We start from the raw sequence: 18357 nt of genomic DNA, 5'->3' as shown, positions 1-18357 counted from the left end.
GGTTGTCCCAGTTTCTCCCTGGTAGACTCTGTCTCTTTTCCTCCCAGACTCTTGAGATTCAAAGTCCTTTGGCTTCAGCCCTTCTTTGTTTGAGAGACACTAGAAGTATGGATCCCCCTACTTCTCCGCCATGTTGGCCCCTCTCCAGGCTTAATCTTTTAAAATGCTATTGGATTTGCTTTGCAGGTTTTTTTTTTTTTGTCTTTTCCCTGTCTTTATCAGATTTTGCTATTTAAGTTACCTTGGCTTTGTTAAATAAACTAGGAGACAGTTTTTCCCACTGTTTTCCAGAGGGGCTGCACCAATTTACATTCCCACCAACAGTGCACAAGGGGTCCGTTTTCTCCACATCCTTGCTGACACTTACTACCTCTTGTCTTTTTGGCAATAGTCATCCTAACAGGCATGAGATGATATCTCATTGTGGGTTAGATTTTCAGCAAACTCTTATTGTATATGATTGCTGTGCTGAGGTCCATGTTAAATGCCATCATGGGTCCAGCCAATGGGACTTAGAGTCCTGCTACAGAGACAAAACTTACCTGATTAAACACTGATAGAACAAAGAATAATTGCATAAATGTAGATTACAGTATTTTTAACTTCAAGGTTTATAAAACATTTTCCTGTATTAACTCACTTGATCCTCATAGCAACCCTGGGAGTTATTAATGTTATTGCCATTTTCATAGTTAGGGACTTTGGGGTTCAGAAAAGCTAAATGAATTTTCTGACATCACATGGTTAATAAGTGGTGGTACCAGCTGTTGAGGCCAGGTCTTCTTGCTCCCAAGCTCATGCCTGCATATACACACATTCCCCTGTTCATGTATGAACAATAGACAGTGGAGTCCTAAATATGTACAAGATTTCCTACATTTATTGAAACATTTATTGAAAGCCTACCATGTTCTGCATGTCCAGATTCTCAGCAAATTTTCCCAGAAACCTGGGAGTCAATATACTTAGCACCATCTTACAGATGAGGAAACTGAAGCTCAGAGCAGTTGTGTGACTGACTCCAACTGATGATAAAATCAGGACCTGAATCCAGTTTTTAACCACAACTATGCTTAACACACAGTCTAGTGTCTTCAATCTTGTGACTTAGTCACATGCTAGAGTAGGAAATTCAGGACTCCAGAAGCCAGCCAGAGAAGAGAAGAGGGAGGACTTGAGCAAAGTGGGTTAGAGGCAAATGGGCAGAGGTAGGTAGGTAAGGACAGCCATAGGTGGGAGCATAGTGTTCAAGGAAGCACTTCAGGGGGCATGAATGCACTGAGATTGGAGGAGTTGATTTCTTTGAGGATTGGGGGGAATTCCAGGTGACTGGAGCCTGAGGTGCTGGGGAGGAAGCAGAACCAGACCATGCCTTATTTTGTAGGTTGTGGTGAAAGCTTAGGACCTCATTCTAAGAGCAACAGGAAGCCTTGCAAGGTCCTAAGCAGATCAATACAGTCATAAGATGGAACCAGAGGAGCTCAAGAGTGAAGAAGGTTGCAAGTCAGTGGCAATACCTCACAATAAGACAGATAGGTCCCTGGGCTGTGTCTCTATATCCACCCAGTATCCTGTGATTGGGCTGATTCTGCTTGGACCAAACTCTTTGCAGTAGCAGCAAAATTATAAAGTCATCCTGTAGACCCACCTGCACACCAAGACTGAAAACCAAAGATGGCCCTGAACAAAGAGACACTGGACAGTACAATGCGTATCATCACACCAACACTACCACGTTCCTTCTCAGGTAAGAAAGGGAGGACATGGAGTTTGGGGTTTGGTGTGGAGTTTGGGGCTTTTAAATTTTATTTGTTTGTTTTTACTGTTTTCAAGTTTGTTTTTTTCTGACCACCAGAAAGACATGGTCTCTGTAATGCCATGTCACATCAAGCTATGTAAGTCAAGACTCTGTAAGTCCTTGAGGAGGGTAAGTTTTAAAATCCTATGTATGTCTCAACTTTAAACCAGATTTAATAACCATCTTTGTATTTGGTATAAAGCTAAGGATCTTAGAGAAAAAACTGAATAGAGAAAGTTCTCCCCTTTTAGAAGCATATAAATCCTAATGAACAAACAACTCAATGTGTGTGTAAGATACTGTATTGCTCACTGGAGGGGCATATAGAGATTTCTTAGGTCAACATTCAGATAATCATTAGGAAGTTAGCCACAAGATCTGAGAGGAAAGCCTCTGCCACTTTTTAAATCTTTTCTTACTGTTCTTATGGCTACCTTGCCAATTTTTATTCAAGAAGTTTCTTCTATACTTCAGGCTTCCCAATAAAACTGTTTTGTTTTGTTTTGTTTTATAACATGATGCTCCCTCTACCCAAAATTCTTTCTTTCTCTCCTCCTTTGTCCACTAAATTCTTATTCATTCTTTTAGATCCAGGCCAGTACCTCCTGCTGAGAGTCTTTGCAAAGATATCCTTACAATGCAAGTGGCTGCCCCCTTCTGATCTCCCTGTATTATAATTATCTGTCTGACATCTTCCCTAGTAGATTATAGACTTCCTGGTTGCAGGACTCTCCTCCGTGGCCCCATAATCAGCATTAGCCTGACATTTCCCTTTCTTCTTCCCATTCAGGTGAACTCAGTGTGGCCTTGATTAACCATTAGCCACAGGATTCGTTGGAGACTAACCATGCGACCCAATTCAGGAAAACAAGAGGAAAGCAGACATTTCTCAGGGACTTCTGAGAAGGAATTTTATTTTCTATTGGTGGTAGCTACCACAAAAGGTGCACTCTATCTCCCCTGCTAAGTATGATTTAAAGCCCTATGTAGTCCTATTAATAGTTAAATAATAGGACAGCCAACCCAAGGACAGCCAGCCTTAGGACTGAGCCTAACGGTAGGAGCCAAAACAGGATCTGATTGATGTTGATTGATCAGGTCCAGCCCTTCTTCAAGACCAACATTTTCAGGACTTTCAGTTACATGAGTTAATACATTATCTTCATTATTTAGATAAATTTGATTTGGCTTTCTTACATTTGCAACTAAAAGGATCCTACCATCCTTAAAATTCTATTGCACACTCTCTTTTGTCTTGACTATCCTACAGTAGCACAGAACATCTGAATTCTTACATAGCAACTCAAGGATTTTTCTGTTTTGACATTTTATAAAAGGTATAAGTACATTGATAGTTTCATAAATACAGCGATACAAACTCATTTATGGAAAAAAATCTTTTTCTCACATCAAGAAGACTGGGATTCCATCTAGCTCATTGACTATGTTTTCAACTAACCAATAAGCCCACTGATCAATGTAGACTGTTATGTTTTCATGAATCTCCAGAAAGTCCTTTTGTACATCTGCAAGCAGGAAAGTGCATTTTTTACAATATTCTCTGAGTATTTAACAACTTCAACAGCTTTCAAGTTGAATAGCTTTCACTTTGTTCTCATTTTACATTGTGACTACTTTGAAAGGAAACCAATTTGAATTTATTATGAACATTTAAATCCAGTGCCACTTTCCATTAAATCACTATATAGTCCTTCCCTACATTTACCAACAAAGTGTACTCAAGATACTGGTCTCCTGCATTACAAAATTCTAGTCTAATGGAAAAATAATGTCTAGAAGACATTGGGGAAAAATACACATCATACATTTGACTAAGAGTCAGTTCTATTTCTCTACCACTTAAAAATCAGTCCTCAAGAAACAAGGAATACATTCCAATGGGGAAAGGAACAAGAGATAGCTGCAGTTCTCTCTACTTGTTCACTAGCTTACAGTGTCCCAAAATGGCCACTTCAAGCCCAGGCTGAATGACATGTCATCTCCAAGAAACACAATAAAATAATTCCTAGTTTATGAGTCAGTTATTGTCTCAATAGTGCTACATAATAAAGCACACTAAAATACAGAGGCTTAAAATAAAAATAACCTATTTTCATGCTCACTTCAATTGCAGCCCCACCAGGCTACACCAGACATCAGGCTCCAAGACTTCAGACTAGAGGGTTTTTCAGTTCTGCTCAGTCCTTGCTCCACTGGCTACCATGAGTATCTCCCTACTTCATCCTGAGGTCAAGATAAAGGCACAGTGGTGACCTGGGCATGGCCTCCTACCACCAGAGAGTGTAAGAAACAAGTCAAAACATGCAAACATTAACAAGTCAAGACATGCAAACATAATTAATGCCTATGATTGTAACCCATCTGCTAATATTCCATTTGCCAAAGCAAATTGCATGGTCACGCTCAGCATCAGAATGTAGGGGAAAGAGAAATGGAGTAAATATTTGCTGAACAGTGATGTAGAATGTCATAACAAGTCTCTGTACTCAAATTCAAAACCTTATCAGATTGGCCCAGCACATAGATCATTGATCTAGCTATGGGCCAATCAGCCTTGGCCAGGTAGGTCTTCCCTTGATACAAGCTTGGCAGTAGGACCCCACACCTTCCCACTAGGACTGGAGGGGGCATGCAGTACTCAGAAAGAGGATATACTCTAAGCAATGGCCATGAAGTGTTTCATTCACACTTTTGGTCACATCTGAAAAGGAGGGAAAGGTTTTGACCTTTGAAAGCCACACATTGAAGTTTCAGTGCGTGTGGCAGTACTACTTTGGCTGTAACCTGGAGAACAGTTGAAAGAATTATAATGTTTGAAAATATGTTTAATTTCTAAGAAATCAATGGTTTCAGGAATAAATAACAGAAAATTAATATAAATCTAAAAATATAGGACAAATTTAACATCAGCTTTCCTCCTCTGAGCATGGAAAGATGTGAAGAGGAGGTAAGTGATAAGAGAGAGAAAAATCAGGATGTGATGCTAAGAATATCTTTCCTCAGTTTTTACAGCAAGGTGGTCATTGTTATTAAGATTTTACTTCTTGGTGGGGCACCTGGGTGGCTCAACCAATTAGGTATCAAACTCTTGATTTCAGCTAAGGTCATTATCTCACATAGGGCTCCATACTGGGCATGGAGTCTGCTTGGGATTCTTTCTCTCCCTCTCCCTCTGCCACTCCTCCATTCACATATGCTCTCTCTCAAAATAAATTAAAATTAAAAATATATATATTTTACCTGTTGGTTTTTGTTGTTATATATTTTATAAGTTTTTAGAAACTATGTTTATTAATTTGATGTTTTAGCCATGAACTCTCTTACAATTGCTATTGCAATAGATAATGTGAGCAATGACAATGAGCCAAAAGCATTCTGGATCCATTCTGTGGCTTGTGCTTTCCATTTTTGTGGGAATTCTTATGGAAAAAGGTTTGTTAGGATCTTAGCTTTTGGACCCATCCTATCAAACATCATTTACTAAATACTGTACTGAACATAAATTAGTCCAAGGAGAGATATATAAAACTAAGGAAGAGTTTTCATAGTTTTCCATTTACTTCTTGAATTTCCTTATTTATCACACATAATCTAGTACATACATAAAACTGGTCTTGGCCTTTAAAAAACTTACACATAAATTAAAAAATTTACACATAAGGGAGGGGCGCCTGGGTGGCTCAGTCAGTTAAGCGTCCGACTTTGGTTCAGGTCATGATCTCACGGCTCATGGGTTCAGGCCCCATGTGGGGCTCTGTGCTGACAGCTCAGAGACTGAAGCCTGCTTGGGATTCTGTGTCTCTGTCTCTCTCTCTGGCCCTCCCCCACTCTCTCTGTCTCCCTCCCTCTCTCTCTCAAAAATAAATAAACATTAAAAAGTAAAAATAAATAAAAATAAAAATTTACACATAAGGAAAATCTAATGTGAAAAGACTTTGCCAAGTATATTTTTAGTTATTTTTTATGAGTGTGTCTTAGTCCTCTCAAGTCTCTATGGCTGCATATGGAAGGAAAAGAGCATATACTCAAAAATACCTCTGTAAAAATCAATTACTGTCTCATCTCACTTAAAATCAGCTTTTTTCTTTTCTAAATTGTGCCTCTATCCAATTGACATGTTTTCTAGGAATAAAAATGAAATCAATTTAAAAAATAATTGAGTAACAAAATCAATCCAAATCCACTGTCAGAAACCTTTTTTGATCCACTCTCAATGTGTAAGTCAAGAAATTTTACATTACTACTAGAGTTTAAGCAGACTCTATCACCCCCTTGAAAGACTTTGCTTAAGGATATGTTCCAAATAATAAAAGATAAGGGCAATATCATAAAGATGTTCATTGAAAAATTATTCATAATACCAAAAAGAAGCAATAGGATAATGACTAATTGAATCATTGTGTGTCTACTGACAGAAATATTACCCTGTCATTAAAAATTTGGAAAATCATTAATCAGCTTTAAAATGTTTATAATATAATAAGATTCAAAGGTACATAATGATTGTAATCATGTTAAAATATTTATGCATTTGGACAAAGACTAGGAGGAAATATACAAAAATAAAAATGGGCTAGGGTACTGGGCTCAGCAATGATTTGTTTTTTTTCTTAATTTCCCAAGCTTTGAATGTATTTATTTTATCATGCCTGATCTGGAGCATCTGATGAGGTTTAACATCAATCAGTGCAAAGCAGTTCCAGGATGACCTCCAGAGGACTAGACAGCACATACTAAACGCTTCGTGACACATCCATATGGTGGAATGTTATGAAGACAGTTTTTAAAATGATTTGGAAAAATATTTAATAGCAAAGAGAAATGTTGATAGTATATGGTTAAATGCATGATCTCAATTTTATTTGGGCAAATACATGATTAACTGATTGAATATATACCAGCACTGTTACCTCTGATGAGTTAACAATTCCAAATGAGTTTTATTTTCTTCTGTGTCTTTTTCTCTAGTTTCCAGATTTTCTATAGTGAAGGTATTTTATATTTGTAATTATAAACTACAAATGTTATTTTTATTTATTTTTTTATTTTAGAGAGAGAGTGAGTGTGTGAGCAGGGGAATGGGGCAGAGGGGAGGAGAGAGAGAATCTTAAGCAGTCTCCATGCTCAATGCAGAGCCCAACGTGGAGCTGGGAACCACAACCCTGGGATCAAGACCTGAGCCAAATTTAAGAGTCAGGCCCTTAACCCACTGAGTCATCCAGGCACCCCAGTATTTTTAAAATAAAAATGTTGCATCTCACCTCAAACCATCAATATAATTAACCTTTTATAACTCTCTGATCCAACCCAATCCCTCTGGCCTGACTTCTATCTGACTCAAATTTGCCAGTTTTCACTTTGCTAACACCAGTTTTTGTTTTGGAAATATAAGCCTTTCCTGATGCGATTATTCCTCCTGGATTCTAGCACCATTTAACCTCAACCCTGTTGCAATACACATGCTTTGGACTCTGCTTTAGCTCTAAATCTTCCCTGATTTCTGCTGGTATCAACTGAGGCTGGGATTTTCCCTTGGTTCCTTAATTGATTCCTGGGCAGACTGGCAGACTGGCCCTCAGAGGCGTGACTCAGATGACTCTTTGCTGCCCTCTCCTGATCACAGATGGCACTACTTAGGCAGCCCCACGAAAGTCTAAATCTCCCAAATATTCAGACAAAACCTGGAAGTTAGGAAGAAGAGTTCTAGCATTCATTTTCTGAGAACCTTCTATTCTATCTTAAACAAAGGAGGTAACAAAGTAGCTGAACAAAAAGCATGTTGCATTCCTGGCAAGTTGGGAGTCTAATTTTCCCTAATAAAATTATTATTCATCACTATTTCACCTAAGACTGGTACATTCAGAACTTTAGGGATTAGTGGAAGTGCAACTTTCAGGACCCAATAATTGTTCTAAGAGTTAAATTTCACAAATTGAATCAGATATGGATTTCATAGTCTCTGTCCTAACCCTGAAATCTAAATACTTGAAGTCTATCTGCAGATGTAAGAATGTTAAGTACAGATTCTACTGAAAGTAAAGCTCAGGAACTATTTTTAAAACTCTGAATGTGTGACACTAGGAGATCTTAAGCTCTCACAGGCACTATTTCGTCCAGTCTTTTCCAGTGTGGTTCTTAAAGACTAGAGAATGAGATGGAAATCAAATCCACTGATGCATTAGCTTTGGTATAGGAATCTTCCACAGCAGCACTTAAATTTTCTTGCTTAGGAGTTTGGGGGTTTTCATCCTTTATCCTTCCCTATAGATTCTGGACTGTGTTCAGGGATCCATTCCCCCCACCCACTGCCTACCACATTCCTCAGAGGAAGCTGTCTTCCTACCATACCCAGTCCCAGGAGTGGGCCTCATGGTTTTGCTAATTCTAGTCAATAAAATAGGAGAAGAATCGCTGAAGGGCTTCTAAGAGAGCTACAAAACAACAACAGCAACAAAACAAAACAGGGTTCTTCTTTCTTTGGGAGGCAGCATCAAGTGTGCATGAAACTCTGGGACTGCTGAAGCAACTTCTAGTAAGCATGAAGGTGAGGTCTTCGTTGTGTATGGTAGAAGAGAGAGACAGAAACAACCTGGGAATTTGATTAGCCTCTGAGTCAACCAACTCTAAACCCATTCCACTACTGGACAACTTGTATAGGAGATCATTAATTTCTTGTTCTTAAGCTAGCCTGAGCCAAGGTTCCTTTGGCTTGCAGTGGAATTCATTGTAAATGGCATAGTTCTCTTCCCAAGTTGCTAATGTTCCTGTGTTCTTCAAGATGTGCATGGTTTTTACCATTGTGACAGTGCATGACTATGTTGTGAATGAGCAAAGACAATCATTCACAAAAAAGCTGCCATGCAAAAAAGCCCCTGGGAAGAGCTGATTCCCACTATCTTAGTCAGCATCCACAGCACCCATAGGCTGTTACTTTTGTTCAGTGCTTCAAAGTTTGCACTTACCTATAAAGCTAGGAAAAAGCACCCTCTGCAGATATCTGTGGTGGGAGCCATTAAAAATCTCAGGAAACTGCTCCAACTTCTGGAATCTTCTGAAGTCTCTGAAATACAAGACTGCTTCAGAGGGATAAATTTCTGAGTACACTGTTTAGTATACGGCTTAACAACACTCCTGGGTCCAATCCTACTAGAACTACATCTATGTCAGTCATTTTCAGTTCAGAGATTAACCATTGCAGCTTCTAATAATGGTTTTCTTTCTCTTTCATCACATTGAAGAACTTGGGGGAAGACTTACTTCCCTGAGCTAGCACCTTCATAGCCTGATATTTTCAAACAAAAGCTGAAAAGATAGTGCAACCCAATAAAGATATATACTGAGTCAGAATTTTGTAATATATTGAACAGGGTGCCATGTCAAATTTCCCATCCTTAAATATGTCACTAAATCATAGCTAGTTTATATGATGGTGTGATACAAATTAGGAAAAGGGGTCTCCTCTGGGCAGACAGCCACACTGACACATAGCTTGGTTATTGAACAATGGCTTTGTGGAAATCAGAAAAAGCCATCCCTCCTTCCAGGAAGATAGCCCCTCACCCCTACCAACACTGATGGACAGCCTAAGAAGCAGACTGACTTCAACTCCCATCTACTTTCTTGACTGGGTCCTTGTGCAGTGTAATGTTTGTCATAGATGCTCTCTGATAAGCTGCTTTTTGTTACAAGAAATTGTCTAAAGTATGTCAAGTAATTGAATATTTAGCATAAGGATTCAAACACCAGGAATCCAGGAAAAGTCCAACAATTGACCTTAGGTCCTCCTGGCTAGAAAATGGATGGGATACCAAATTGATAAAGGGACTGGCAATTTGGTGAATGGAGGAACATGGTACCAGATAGAGCTTCTTTGGGTTCTTTTTATTGGAGGAATTGGAAAAAGTTTATTTCTTTTAGAAGAGCTCAGGTTGGGACAGAACCAAGTTTTATGTGCCAAGTACAAATAGATATTGTTTCTACATATTACTCATCAGACATTTTTTGATTGAATGTCCAACACACATTAACAAATTCTAGACACTGGTCTAATAACACCTGCCGCTTAATCGTTTGTGACCAAAAAAATGTCATTATTAAGTATTATGGAACTGAACCTAGATAGGTTCCTGCTATTGCAATTGAAGTCCCAAGGCCTATGTGATCCAAATCCCAGGTGGCAGATAGTTCATGTGTCAATGACTTGCTCATCCAAGCGTGTCTTTGAAGCACAGAATTATGGATGTGCACCCTCTAAAACTAGCAGAAATTCATTTACTTATTTGTTGTCAATGCCTTAAAAGGGGCCCACTAGAGGAACAGAGAACTTATTGGTCTCCCACCACTGCCTAACTCTTGATGTTGTACATTCCGTGAGTTTTGACAAATGTAAGATGCCATTTACCCTCCATTACAGTACCATACAGAATAGTTTTACTGCCTTATAAATGTCCTGTGTTCCATGTATTCCTCATTCCCCACTCCTACACCTCTAGTAACTACTGATCTTTTTATTATCTCTATACTTTTGCTTTTTCCAGAATGTCATAGAGTTGTAATCATACAGTACAGAGCGTTTTCAGATTGGCTCCTTTCACTTAGGAATATGCATTTGTTTCCTCCATGTCTCTTCATGGCTTAATAGCTCATTTCTTTTTTATCACTAAATAATATTTCATTGTATAGATATGCCACAATTGTTTATACATTCACCTATTGCAGGACATCTTGGTTGCTTCCAGATTTTGTCAACTCTGAATAAAGCTGTTATAAACATTTGTGTGCGTTGTTGTGATGAGCATCTGGTGTTGTATGGAAGTGTTGAATCACTATATTGTACACCTGAAACTAATATTACATGGTATGTTAACTAGAATTTAAATAAAAACTTAAAAATAAAAAATGCCATTTGTTTTTGTGTGGTTTGTGCAGGTTTTTGTGTGGAAATAAGTTTTCCATTCATTTGGGTAAACACCTAGGAGTGTTATCGCTGGATTCTATTGTAAGAATATGCTTAATTTTGTAAGAAACCATCAAACTGTCTTCTAAAGTGGCTGCACTATTTTGCATTCCCACCAGAAATAAATGAGAGCTCCTGTTGCTTCGCATCCTCATCAGCATTTGTTGTTGGTATTTTGGATTTTAGTCACTCTAATAGGTATGTAGTAGCATCTTATTGTTGTTTTAATTTGTAATTCCCTAATTGCATATGTCATAAAATACGATGTTGAGCATCTTTTTTATATACTTTGATATCTGTATATCTTCTTTGGTAAAATGTCTGTTCAGACATTTTGCCCATTGTGTAGTTGGGATGTTTGTTTTACTGTTGAAATTTGAGAGTTCTTTGTATATTTTTTATGCAAAGTTCTTTGTATATTTCAGATACTTCGGATACAAGTCCTTTATCAGATACAAGTTTTGCAAATATTTCCTACCAGCCTGTGGCTTGTCTTTTTATTCTTTAACAGTGTCATTTGCAGAGCAGAAGTTTTTAATTTTAATGAAGATAAGCTTATCAATTTTTTTCCTTCATGGGTCATGCTTTTGGTATATATCTATAAACTTATTGCTAACCCCAAGTCATCTAGATCATCTCCTATATTATCTCCTACAAGTTGTATCATTTTACCTTTGGACCTATACTTTTAGAGTTGATTTTTGAAAGGTGTAGACTCAATATCTTGATTTTTTTTTTTTTTTGCATATGGATGTCCTTTGAAAAGTTGAAAAGATGATCCTTTCTACATTGAATTGTCTTTCCTCTGTTGTCAAAGATCAGTTGAGTATATATTGTGTGGGTTTATTTCTGGCCCCTTTTCTCTGTGGTGGTTGAATACATTGAATACATTGATCTATTTGTCTACTGTGATGATTAATTTTATGTGTCAATTTAAGGGATGCCAAGATAGCTGGTATAACTATTTCTGGATGTGTAAGAGATTAGCATTGAATCCTAGACTAAGTAAAGAAAATCCGCTCTCACCAATGCTGGTGGGCATCATCCATTCACTGAGGGCCTGAACAGAACAAAAAATGCAGAGGAAGTGTGTATTTGCTTTCTATGAATTGGAACATCAATTTCCTCCTACCCTTGAACATCAACACTCTTAGTTCTTGGGCCTTCAGACTCATTTGGGATTTACATCTTGGCTCCCCTGGTTCTCATGTTCTTGGGTTTGGACTGCAACTGCACCCTGGCTTCCCTGAGCCACCTCTTTGAAAATGGTAGATCATGGGATTTCTCATCCTCCATAATATCTATATCTGTATAAACAAAACCATATATATATATATATATATATATATATATATATATATTATGTATATTATAAATACATAACTGTATATATATACACATAACCATCTATATATATGATATAATTAACTATATATATAGTTATATATATATATGTATATATATATAAAACTTGATTCATTTGTTTGCATATGGATATCCAGTTGCTCCAGCACTATCCTTTGAAAAGTTGCAAAGATGATCCTGGGGCGCCTGGGTGGCTCAGTCGGTTAAGCATCTGACTTCAGCTCAGGTCATGATCTCACAGTTCGTGAGTTAAGCCCCACATTGGGCTCTGTGCTGACAGCTCAGAGCCTGGAGCCTGTGTCTCCCTCTCTCTCTGACCGTCCCCTGCTCATGCTCTGTCTCTGTCTCAAAAATAAATAAAACATTAAAAAAAATTTTTTTAAAGAAAAGATGATCCTTTCTCCATTGACCTGCCTTTCCTCTGTTGTCAAAGATCAGTTGAGTATATTTTTTGTAGGTTTATTTCTTGGTTCTGTTTCTTTGGAGAACCCTGACAAATACATGTATTCTTTCACCAACACCACAATGTGATCACTTAACTATAAAGTTAAGTTTTGAGGTCAGGTAAAATCAGTCTTCTGACTTTGTTCTTCTTCAGTAGTGTCTTGGCTATTCTGGGCATATTACCTTTCTGTAAAGACTTTAGAATCAATTTGGTGAGATCTACAAAATAAGTTGTTAAGATGTTGATTGGAATTGTGTTAAATCTATAGATCAAATTGGTTAGACCTGGCATCTAAACAATATTAATGAAAATAGAACATCTCTCTAACTTATTTAAATCATCTTTGACTTCCATCATCAAAGTTCTGTAGTTTTCCTCATATAGATCTTGTACATTGTCCTAGTCTGCTCAGTTTGCAATAACAAAATATGATACTCTGAGTGGCTTAGACAACACAAAATTTATTTCTTAAAGTTCTGAAGGCTAGAAGTCCAAGGTCAAGGTTCTGGCTGATTTAGTTTCTGGTGAGAATCCTCTTCTTGCCTTGTAGACAGCTACCTTTTTGCTGTGTCCTTACACAGTGGTGAGACACAGATATTTCTCTCTTCCTCTTCTTCAAGGCCACAGTCCTATCCTTTGTGCATTAGAGCCCCATCTTTATGATCTTTTTTAACCTTAATTAGCTCCTGAAGACCTATCTCCAAATACAGTCACATTGAGGGGGTAGGGCTTCAACATGAATTTTGGGAAGATATAACTCAATTCATAGTATACATATTTTGTTAGATTTGTGCTTTTCCCTGGTGCTAATGTAAATGGCGTTGTGTTTCTCATTTCAAATTCCAGTTGTTCATTGCTAGTATATAGGAAAGTGATTTATTTTTGTATATTAACCTCACATTATTTTACTACAATTGTTTATCAGTTCCAGGAGTATTTTTGTCAAATCTTTGGGATCTTCTACACAGACAATCATGTCACTTGAGGAAAAGGATAGTTTTATTTCTTCCTTCCCAATCTCTATACCGTATATTTCCTTTTCTGTCTTATTTCATCAGCTACGACTTTCAGTATGTTGTTTAATAAGAGTGATGAGAAGGAATATCCTTGTCTTTCTCCCAATCTTAACAGAAAACTATCCAGTCTCTCACCATTATATATAATATAAGCAGTAAATTTTTTGTAGATGTTCTTTATCAAAATGAGGAAGTTGCCCTCTATTCCTAGTTTTCTCTTTTTTCAATTTTTATTTAAATTTTAATTAGCTAACAGATAGCATAACATGGTCTATTCCTAGTTTTCTGATAGTTTTTATCATGAATTGGTGTTATTCAGCTTTTTTCTTGTTGTAAGGACGAGACTGACAACTTCTAAAGTTTTGCATGTTGAACTGGAAACCAAAGTCAGTTCTTTCAATATTCCATTCTGTGTAATCTTGGGGGGGGGCGGGGAGGAGAAAGAAAAGTCTTGTTAAGAGTCTATTAACAATTGACTATCTTTCCTGGTTGCCAATACCTCAGAGACAACTATCAAAACATTCTTTCCAAAATTGACTTACCTACTGGTCACTTGGTAGGGAGAAGAGAAATAATCAAGATTTTCTCTCTCTTTCTATATGTGTGTTTGGGTATGAGATGAGCAGTTAGATGAAAGTACCTGAGCAATTGAGACCCTCTAGGCCATGGGTACTCCATATTCCAGCTCAGTCACACATTAAAAAAATGAATTTTTTAAATGATTCATAGAAATTTTAGCCATACTGTAAATCCTTTCTCAGAAAACTCAAGAGTTTGAGAAAACCAGGCATAACTGTATCCAATTTCAACTGCCAATTGCAATAAGTCAAATCTTCCTCTTCTTTATAATCTAAATACTGGAGACACCACCCTGACATTTCTTTTTACCCCTTTCTAAACTCAAAGAAATCTAGTTTAGGGTATAGGAAGGGAAATGGAAAAAAAAAACATTATATATAAAGAAATAATCCTCAGAAATACGATGTGGTGAAGGAAGTGGGCAGAAAAGTTGGCCAACTAAGGAAGAAAAGGGGTTGGAGATTTGGAGAGTAACAATATGCCAAACATAAGGTGTTGAGAATGTATTTTCTAAGGTTTCCATTACCTGTGAGACACGGGCTCTACCCTTCCTTCCAATTCCCGGAATTGGTGCTCTACTGCCCAAGGTTTTATTTTCATAAAGGAGAATGTGAAGAATAAGCAAATTTATATGAGTGAAAAGAGAAGAAATTCCCACCTGCAATCCAGACCTTCCTTCTCTTCATGGAGGTCAGCTCATGACATAAGATGGCCAATGGATTCTCTCTCTAGGGCTTTGAATCTGACTGGAGTATACATGGACCTGGAGTCCTAGTGTTCAGCTGCCAACCATGCTTGTACAGCCCAGAGAGGCATGAATGTCAAGATAGCTAGATCACAAAGCAGCATGGAAAGGATGAGCATGACCTTTGATGTCACAAGGCTGTATTACAGCACACATGTCATGAGCAGGTCATGGGAAGTACAAAACTCCTAGAAATATGTTTATAATCCAAGGAATTTAGGATCTATGGCAGCATTTCTTAAAGTGCAGACCATGAACCATCTGCATTAGATTTACCTGAGAAGCTTATTACAAATACAGATTTCAGAGGATCTTTCAGGCCTCTGAATCAGAAACTCTGGGAGACTTGCTTAGGATTCTGTGGCTTTAATTAGCTCCTTATTTTAGACACAGTAAAATTTGAGAATAACTGTATATTGTGTATATGGTATATGGCATATGCATCATATACATACATTTGTACATATACAAAGAAGGGGTTATCCTCATTTTACAGATACTGAAGCTGAAGTTCAATATGATTAATATGCTCAAGGCCACACAGTTAGAAAGTGGTGGCACTAGGATTTTACAAGTCTAACTCCAATGTGGCTTATGTAAAAACAAATTTCTAATAAAGAAAAATTAAAAGGGATGAGTTGGAACTCTAAAAACACTTTCCTTTTCACCATTCATTTTTACATTTTATGTTACCTGGAACAATCTGTTTTTAAATGAAACACTGTATGACTCTAAGAAGCAACAGCAGCCATATCCATGTATAAATAGGTTCTAATCCATGTGGACAGGAGTTCAAATGGCATGCCCATCTCCAATTGAAGTTACAAGGCTTTTGTGGAATGAAATGATAGATCAGTTGAGTAATGTAGTATCTTGACATGAATTTCTATTTTCAGAAAATATATATCAAGAAGAGGCTATTTCCAGACAAAAGAAAAAAGAAGTAATATTCAGAAAGCATTGTCTCGTATTAAAACCCCTTTGAGAATAATTTGAGTATTGGTCTCATGGATGATCTATTTAAAAATACAAACATCTATGAATTAAACAACTCAATGTTTGCCCTTTCTTCACGAAGGCCAGAGCCCCTGCCAAATGGCTCAGTGCTGGGTTTCATGAGGGACATCAGGATCAGGAAGTCCCATTTCATGCTCAGGGAGGTTATACTCAAGTGAAGCAGAAAGAGATAAGTCTGGAGTGATGATTATATAACCCAGGATGTAAGAAGGAAGAAAAAAGGAGAGGGAAGAAGGAAAAAGGGGGAAGGCAGAAGGAGGAAGAAAGAAGAAGGAGAAGGAGGAGAACGAGAAGGAGAAAGGAGAAGAAGAAAGAAAGGAAGAAAGAAGGAGAAGGAGAGGAAAAGGAGGAGGAGGGGAAAAAAAAGGAGGAAGACAGGGAGAATCAGAAGAACTAACAATTATAGGAGTTGAGGGGTGGGGGGAAACAGGCATGTGTCTAAGGTCCTAGCAAAATCCCAGCAGAATCTGGAGTTCTGTGAAGATGGTTAGACTAGGGTGGGTGACAGTCAGGAGGGACCACTTACAGGGGGGAGGCCATGAGGGTCTGTGGGGCAGGGGAGGGTGATCTGAGCCCAGGGAGAGGCAAGCACCCAGGCCAGCAGGAGCTGGGGCTGGGTGTGGTCTCTGTCAGAACCCAGGGAGAGAGCTGGGATCCAGGCAGCCACTCTCTCTTCCCATCTCAACTCCTGCCAGCTCCTTCCCAGGAGTCCCTCCAGGAAGAGGGATCTGTGAGGGCAGGCATGTGTAGACTACCCAGTGCAGCCTAGATGGTGGAGACTGTGGGGGAATTTACTGCAACACAGTCCCCAACCTGCTCCCAGGGAGGAGGTTTGAAGACTGAGTAGGAATTAGATAAAGAAAACAGAAAAGTGAGTCTCTGAGCAAAGTAAACAGGGTGAATGAAGGTAGGAAGGTGACATGCTCCAGTTCAGTTTTCACCCACCATTAGTGAAAAGTGTCTGTAAGGGAGCAGGAAGGAAGGCCCCCACAGGAGATATTTTGTCCATCATGGGCTTGATCCTGAAAGTCTCCATGGGGAGACTTTGAAAGGACATAAGCAGGAATCACATTATGCAAGGCCAGGACTAGAGAGAGGCAAATGAGGCATTCACTCAGACACAAAATTTGAGTGCCAAACCCTTGTAATCAAGATAACTTAATATGGTAATGCACTATTTTAAAAAATCAAAATTAATGCCAAAAGTACACCATGAATAAATTATCAATATTTGAATAAAGGCAGGATAAGTGCTACTGATCTTTCCTTTGTAAGATGCATAGTTAAAATAGCACAGAGACTGTAGAAGACAGATTGGTATCCAGAGCAAGGAAGTTAAGGAATGCAGGTTTGACAGTCCAGGCCTGTGCTGCCCCATACAGTAGCCACTGGCTACTTAGCACTTGAATTCTTAATATCATGTCATCTTAATTAACTTAAGTTTTTAAAATTGATACACAACTCAGTGATTGGAAGACTGATATATGCTTGAAAACAATTTGGGTATGTGAATCTTTTTCCAGCTGAATTTTATTAAATCTAAAGATTAAGTATTTTCTTTGAAAATTTAGCATATGAATTGTGCTTGTAAGACTAAAACACATGCTAGATTTTGAAAACTTCGATAAATAAAAGAGTTTGAACTACCTCATTAATAATTTTTATTTAATGTTTACATTGATTACATGTTAAAATGATACTAATTTGGGTATACTGGTTTCAATAAAATATATTTCCAAAATTAAATTCACCCCACTCTTCTGGCTTTTTTAATGTGGTTGCTAGAAAAAGTTAAATGCTGCATTGGCTCGCTTTCTGTTTCTATTGGTGGCATTGGGCTAGGTGGAAACCAGTGCAGTATGACTAAGATAGTGGCAGACAGATGACAGGTGCACAGATGTAGGGAACCTGGAAATGGAATCTGAGACCTTTGGCCAGGGTACCTCAGGCAGAACCTGAGATGGGGATCCTTACACAATCAATTTATGGGAGAGTCTCAGAACAATCCATGCAGAAGTGAGGAAAGCAAGTGAGGGCAGAAGAACCTGGGCACAAATGTGGTTTCATGGTAAGTCTGGTTTCAGCCTGCTCTCAGGGTAGATGTGGAGTTAAGTTGCACCAGAGGTTGTCCTGTCCAGGGGTGAGAGGGCTGGGCTGCCATACCTTCTACCTCAGTCAGTATTGGCTTCAGGCCATGCAGGGGTGAGGAAATGTAATCCCCTAGGAACCTTACAGTTGACAGCTCAGCCAAGAGTTGTCCTCCAGAAAAGAGTGAAAGTGTGGGGATCACCAGCAATCAATCTCTGTAGCAAGCAGCTGATTAACAGGTGTGCCAGGCCCATAGTGTGGGCATAATAGCATCTCTTACAGTGGATGTGAGGTTAAGTGAAAGGAATGGTGCCCTGGTTTCCTACC

The 18357-nt window shown here is 38.3% G+C and overlaps 1 protein-coding gene across 3 annotated transcripts in view; it reads right to left on the bottom strand.

The window, feature by feature from the left end:
* Positions 1-15857, bottom strand: part of MC5R (melanocortin 5 receptor) — a 39564-nt gene extending 23707 nt beyond the window's left edge. For 2 of the 3 annotated variants that reach the window (XR_009251102.1, XM_058692825.1), the window contains exons 1-2: positions 14839-15857; positions 8782-8879 (exon numbers count right to left, since the gene is read on the bottom strand). The gene's annotated coding sequence lies outside the window, so the exon portion shown is untranslated. Of the gene's footprint in view, positions 1-8781; positions 8880-13026; positions 14020-14838 lie in introns of those variants that run through there. The other variant, XR_009251101.1, reaches the window with a different exon arrangement.
* Positions 15858-18357: the final 2500 nt, after the last annotated feature.

Source organism: Neofelis nebulosa, chromosome 11 (genome assembly GCF_028018385.1).
Source record: "Neofelis nebulosa isolate mNeoNeb1 chromosome 11, mNeoNeb1.pri, whole genome shotgun sequence".
Taxonomy (NCBI): domain Eukaryota; kingdom Metazoa; phylum Chordata; class Mammalia; order Carnivora; family Felidae; genus Neofelis; species Neofelis nebulosa.
Note: the sequence above shows the minus strand (reverse complement) of the source record. Positions and strands in the feature narration are given on the sequence as shown.